The 6,982-nt window shown below is 53.0% G+C and overlaps 1 pseudogene; it reads right to left on the bottom strand.

The window, feature by feature from the left end:
• Positions 1-1,203: 1,203 nt before the first annotated feature.
• LOC103607124 overlaps positions 1,204-6,982 on the bottom strand; it is a 31,112-nt pseudogene continuing 25,333 nt past the window's right edge.

Here is a 6,982-nt window from a genome sequence, read left to right as displayed (position 1 = left end):
TTGCAAAATGCCTCCGAATCAGTGTCCATCCTTGCTGGTCCCAATCCGTCTCCTCCTATTTTCTTTTCAACTCAACCGAAGCAGACTCTATCCCCCTACGTCTCTGAACTTGTTCTTATCCGGGTCGCCAATAACTTGCATTTTCTAAATCCATATCAGTGTCCATCCTTGCTGGTCCCAATCCGTCTCCTCCTATTTTCTTTTCAACTCAACCGAAGCAGACTCTACCCCCCTACGTCTCTGAACTTGTTCTTATCCGGGTCGCCAATAACTTGCATTTTCTAAATCCAGACGGTGCATTCTCTGTGCTCCTGGTGCTGACCTTTTGTCAGCACCTGACAGAGTTGGTCCCTTTCTCTTTCTTGAAGCATTCTTGTTTGATTTGCCTCCAGGTCACGTGCCTGGTGAATCCGACCTCTCTGGATCAACTTTCCCTGGGTCCTCTGCTGCTGCTGCTCCTCTCTCCACTCCCTCCACGCCAAGCTCACCTGGGTTGGGGAGGGACAGGCAGGGAGAGGGAGCCCATGGCAGCTGGGCGTCAGTTCTGCGCAGCTCCAGGATCGGGTCAGATCCACGAGGACAGGCGCAGTGGGAGAGCACCGAGCTTGGCAGCGCGGTTCAGACTCTGGGACTGAACGGCACGTCCTCTCCTGGCATGTCTCTTCAGAACCAATCATTACCTACCAAAAGGCAAAAACCAGGGGGTGCTGCTAAGAGGGCCTGTGAAAAGATCCTCTGTTGCTTGCTTAATTCCACTTGCATGACGACGTGAGCGTGCGCACACATGTGCTCCCGCGCGTTTTTTAACCGGTAAACCTGTAACTTTAAAATTTATCTTATTATTTTCCCAATCGCATATAAAATTATTAGCACTTTTATTCATATTTATGGCAGTGGCTCTTCAAATTCCTTTCTTCTCGTGATACCATTGGAAGGTGACTTATATTCTAGTTTTGTTTTCATTGTTATGTATTTATTTTTTTCACACTACAATAGTTAATTTTATTTGTTTAAGGGCTCATTTGCAAGCATTAAACCAAGCAGGGGCTTTAACCCAGTGAGCCCGAATTCGTCGCCGGCCTTTCAGGTCCTCCTGGATGTCCCTCGGGGATCTGCACATTTCTTGAGCTCGGCAACCTCATCGTCCTTCAGCTTTGGGTTGGTCGCACCGGCAGTCCCCGAGCATTGAGGGTGCACGAAGGCTCAGGCAGACTCCTCCGTGCTGTATGTCTGCTTCACCGTTGCTGACGCTGCATGAATCCTGGAGAGATTTTTCAACATGGATTCAGTGAGACTGGCCACACTTAATCCAGTGGCCCAGTTGGCCTGTCCTTTCAGCCTGATGACTCCATAGGCACGTTCAGTCACATTCTTTGTACTTCCTTCCAGTTCTCACTGTCACTGCCCGTCCCCCTCTCTGGATTCAGTCCATGGAGAGAAACACCCGCCGTGTTCACCCCACATGGCCACACTGGAGTCGCCACTTTCTCCCAAAATCCATCCATGACAGCTGCTGGGATGAATGCCCAGCTTTTCAGCCATAAGGTAGGGAAATCTAGCAGAATCCAGATTACAGCCACCTCCAGTCCCTTGGTGCTTGAGTAATCCACTTAGTTTCCAGGTAACACATGTAAGGGTGTCCACTGGGGTGGAGTCCATGAAGATAAAGCAATCAGGACTGTGCTTGATGATCTGAGGAATAATGAACTTGAAGACATTAACATTTCGGTAATCCACTTAGTTTCCAGGTAACACATGTAAGGGTGTCCACTGGGGTGGAGTCCATGAAGACAAAGCAATCAGGACTGTGCTTGATGATCTGAGGAATAATGAACTTGAAGACATTAACATTTCTCTGCACCAGATCGCCCTCTCTTGCTGACAGGCTCTGACAGGTACCATCACGATCTCAGAACTGGCGGTCACAGTGTCATCTTTATCTGCCACGGTCTCAGATGTCTGAGGAAATAAACTCCCAGGCCGCAGGCCCATCATTTCTCCTCCGAACTTAACTCCTAAGACATCCACCAGAGCATGTGCACAAGCCAGAGCTCTCCCGGAGTGGTGACTCACGCGCCAGGCCACCCTATCCACCACCACTACAGCGGTCGTATTGTTTGGGACCGTTGCCTCTTCTGCGACTGCTGCAATGCGTTCTTTCTTAAGAGCTGCCACTGTGTGCAGGAAACAGGGCTCTCAAGAGTGCTGCAGCAGTCCAGCAAAGGACATGATGTCCCCAGCTTTGTTTTTAGTTCGATGGCTTCTGGCTGAAACCTTTGGGAGGGTAGAACCAGTTCTCTCACCACCGACTTCCTGTCCTCATCAGCATCCTGAAGAAAGGGCAAAGGTGTGAAAAACACAGACTCCACCTTAAGAGAGTGATCTGCGTTCACCACCGCCGCTGTTTATTTTTTCACCTTCTTGTGTCACTGTACTGTCCTTCATTAGCCAGCAGCATGGGCCAGCATTTCCTGTGGCGAGGTGCTGGCCATGGCTGTGACACTCGGTAGCTCACACTGTTCCCTTGAAAAGAGCTGCAAGAGGGACTTCCTGAAGTCTTCCTCACTCAAGGAGGAAGGACAGTCAGAGCCTTCTTGGGCGCAGAGTGAAGGAGTCATTCATCCCAACATGCTTACCCTGAGATGGCACCGCTCTGTGCTGCAGGCCACTGGCAGGCACACAACCTGACCAAGCATGTTTGATTCTGGGAACAGACGGGACAGGCACCTCCCGCAGACGACCTCTCCTCTCAGGCTCTAAATTCCCCATGTCCACCCAAGCTGACCACCCTGCCTTCACCCGTGCTCTCAATGTCTGTGGTCTCTCCGAGGGCTGCACGTGAAAATTGTCCCAGCAAAGCCGAGGAGGCGGCGGGACCCCAGGTGCTTCTGGAGAAGTCGTTCCCTCTGCTCGGCGAGGTGCTTTCAGAAGTAATCAGCCTCTGAAGTGTTTACGGCTAATTCCCTCTGAGAGCTGCCATTGCGGGACGTGTGGCTGCAGGACCCATCCGCTGACTGCCGTGGTTTGAGTGTCTGTCCCCTCCAAAGCTCACTCTGGAACTCGAGCCCAGGGCGACTGCGTTAAGAGGGTGGGAATTCTGACTGTGGCATTTGAAGGGTGAGGCCTTTAGGAGGTGATCGGATCATGAGGACCCTGTCCTCCTGCACAGATTCATCCATCCATGGATTCATGGGCTGATGGATTAATGGGGGATCATGAGAGTGACTGGGAACATTAAGGAAAACAGGGACCTTAACCCGCTCAGTCCTCTCGCCATGTGACGCCCGGCGCCACCTCAGGACTCTGCAGAGTCCCCACCAAGAAGAACGCCCTCACCAGATGCGCCCCAGGACCCCGGACTCCAAATCTGTAAGAAATAAATTCCTTCTCTCTAAAAATCCCCCAATTTCAGGGATTGTGCGATAAACAAAAGAAAACGAAGACAGCGACCTTTCCTGTCAGAAAACCTCACGCTCATTGAATGCTTTTCCTTGTATATGAGCCAGAATGCAGATCTTTCTTCATCTTTTTTGCTCATTTTAAGGACTACAGGGATCAGGCAACACATACCTACCCAGAATTCATAACGTTTCCTGTGGTTTGCTTAGCAACTGACACATGCAAGCGCGTGTGTGGGTGTGTCTTCAGGATGCGCGTGGAGGACACAAGCTGTGTGACTGCGATATTCACAAGCACGTGTGCGTGTGCGTGCGTGTGTGTGTGTGTACATGAGATTCAGGCCATGCAGGAGGCCAGGTGAGAAGTGACAGGGATGGGGATGGAGGGGGACAGTGCTGAGAATCACATGTGAGAGCCATCTGGGAAACAGCAAACAGACTAGACTTGTGAACTGGTTCGGGAAGGACTGCGGGGAGAGAGAAGTCAAAGATTGTCCACTCTAAAATCTCCTTTTAGGTGTGTTACTGTCCCTAAGGATTTTCATTCATTCCGCGTTCTTTCCGTCATTTTGTCCTATCTTGTCTTTCTTGTCAGCGATGAATCCCTCTGCCGCAGAGACCTTATCTCAGGTCTGTGTGCCCAGGGCTCAGCCAGAGGTGGCTTCTGCAGGTGTTTCCATTTTCCATCATGTGGTTATTGGCCGAGGACATGAAAGAGAGAATAGGAGACAGAACACAGCCTATGCCCGGTAGATGATGCTGGTTTACATATGCACACTTCAGAATTTGATCATGGTGAGAAAGAATGTGCAGATATAATTTACTGTGGCCAATGCATAACACTTAAATACATCATACTTAATTCACGGTAATTAGTGGAAATGAATTTACATGTGCAGGTACTTTGTGCCTGCCCTACACAGGTGAGTTTGACTAAGCCTGGCATTAGTTTCTACTTCCAATGAAAATGTGCTGAATGCTGTGTGCTGTGTGCAGTGTGTGTGTGTGCGCACACATGCGTGCAAGCCTGTGTGCATAACTCACGTTTACGCCTCTGTCTGGGGTTACACTGCAGCATCCATGCTTAACGGCCGCTGTATGAACTTGCATGTTTTCCTGTCCACACATCTCATCCTGTGCACTTGGGAATCCTAGTGGGAATTGTGAGCATTAGGTACTGCTGGCATCTGGAAGGGGCATTTGCTGGTTATGTTTCAGTGCAGAGTCCCCGGACGATGCCCACCCTGTGCTCAGGAGAGGAAGTGCATTGTGGGCTTGTGTTGCTGTGGGTCGTCACACCTGGGGATGGTCCAGCCTGCAGGCTAGAGGGTAGATCCCCAATTTGTCTTCTTTGGACCAAGCCCTTGCCTCTGTTGCTAGTTCTGCCACATTCCGTGTGGCCCGAGTCTGCTCAGGCAGGCACAGGCAGCCAAGAGGAGGAATCTCTGCAGTGCAGGACGGAGGCGGGAGGGGGTTCTCCCTGACCCCCCAACGTTTCCTCTGCTTTCTACCATCCCTTCTCTAACTGGGAAACGCCAGTTGGTTCTCCCTGCCCCTGGCTGGCCCACCCTTTCCACAGCCACAGGTAAACTGTAGAGTGTCTCCCCACCCACGTGGTTCCCGACCTGCTGTCTCTCAGTCTCCATCACCGGGTCCTGGCCTGGCCTGCTGCTCCTCCCAGGGCACCTGCCCTTGCTTATGCTGGAACACTGGGCTCGGGCCACCCCCGGAAAGCCCTGCCAGCAGAGCCTGGCCTTGCACTGGGCTCCCCTCATTGTCGCTGCTAGACCCCGAACCCCACCCTACCTTCAGCCCTGGGAGGCACCCAGCCTCAGTTTACTGGAAACACCTGCCATCTCTTTGATCCAGTCAAGGACCCTGGGGTCCAGCCTGGGCCTGGGCTTGGGCTTGCTCTCAGAGCTACCTCCAACGTGGGACTTTACCCAGCCTCAGTTTACTGGAAACACCTGCCATCTCTTTGATCCAGTCAAGGACCATGGGGTCCAGCCTGGGCCTGGGCTTGGGCTTGCTCTCAGAGCTACCTCCAACGTGGGACTTTTTGTGCTAGGTTCATCCTCTGCTTGGGGGCACTCCATGGGAGGATGGCTTGATCCTGTGCAGGGACACCAGTGCCATCCCTGCCATGTTTCCAGAGCAAACGGTGGACCGCAGCACTGGTGACTCTGAACACCTCAGACCACTGCATGGGAGCCGCAGCCGCCGGGCTTCTTGTGGGGTTTCCAGTCGCTGTCCCTGTCCCCCACAGCCCCACCTGGATGAAAACGCCCTTGCACATCCTACTGTTTGCACAGTGCCCTGTCCCCTCTGCCTGCTCAGGACCTGGCCCAGCTCTTCACTAGAACAGAGTATTTGCCCTTAACAAGGGTCAGTCTCTCCAGCCGCCAGGGGAGGCCGGTCCGCAGAGAGCCGCGCGTCTGTCCGGGAGGGTCAGGGGCCCACTGCCCTCATTTCAGGGACAACCAAATGGGGAGCGGCTTTATAGCAGGGGCTGGTGCACTTTTCACGGGGAATGCCTGCTGCCCGTAGGAAGCAGAAGCAGACTTAAACCTCTCAGTTTTTAAGAAAACTTATTAGTTTAAGCCCATTAACAAGCTGTAATACTGGCTGTTATTCCCAAAAATAATTAATCATAAGCAAACTCCAAGAATTCCAAAGAGGCTAAGCCTGGCGGCACCGCCTCGTGGGTTAACTGCTGTAATTAACGTCGCTCCTGCAGCCTCCTCTCATCCAACTTTTTAATCACATTTTGCCTGACGCTTTTTCCAGCGTGTGGTGGGTCACGGTTCCCTGCTCTGCACACGGTGGCAGTAACTCCAATGTGACCCCTCGGAGCTCTGGAGGTCCTGGCTGGCCTTCGTGGACACAGGCCCCTCACCGAGCGCTTACTGACTCCTTTGACAAAAGGGTACAGCTGAGGTCAGCCTGGTCTTCAGACAGCGTGCCTTGAGGACGGGCTGATTGACAGTGACGCCAGCACTGCATGGCTCTGTAAGGGCTGGAGCCTGGCTTTGTCCACATGCCACCACAGCAGTCCCGAGGGGTCTCCCTCCCTCCCTGTGCCAGTGACACCCCCACTTGGGTCCCCCTGCAGCACCTGCCACTTCCCTTCATTGCCCAAGTTCCTCCTGCTCCCCACAGTGTCCTGTACTCATGGCAGTGAGATGTGCCAAGTCTTCATGACTCTTGTCCCACCCCAGGGAGTGGCACCAAGACTCTGGGCAGCAGCTGAGCTCCTCTACAGGCTGGGCGACACCAGGCCCCTTAGTCCCTAGTGCTGTTGAAATCACACGGACGACTTGGTCCAGAGGTAGAACACTTAGAGACTGCGCCGTGACCTCAGTGCCATGAGCTGTTGGAAGCACTCCCCAACCTGCAGCTCACCAGCCCCTACCACTGCACCCCAGCATTCCTGGCAGCAAGGCCTTGGCCGTGGCTTTAGGGACCAATTGTCCTCCCCGACCCCCCAGCAAGCATTGGGGACACTACACTTCCTGTAGTCCCTTCTGTCCAGTGTACCTGAAATAACCTTTGCAGGCTGCTGAGAGCACCTGCCCTCCCTCACG

The sequence above is a fragment of the Galeopterus variegatus genome, unplaced genomic scaffold (genome assembly GCF_000696425.1).
Source record: "Galeopterus variegatus unplaced genomic scaffold, G_variegatus-3.0.2 Scaffold7143, whole genome shotgun sequence".
Taxonomy (NCBI): Eukaryota; Metazoa; Chordata; class Mammalia; order Dermoptera; family Cynocephalidae; genus Galeopterus; species Galeopterus variegatus.
The sequence above is the reverse complement of the archived record's forward strand: the minus strand, read 5'-3'. Positions and strand labels throughout refer to the sequence as shown.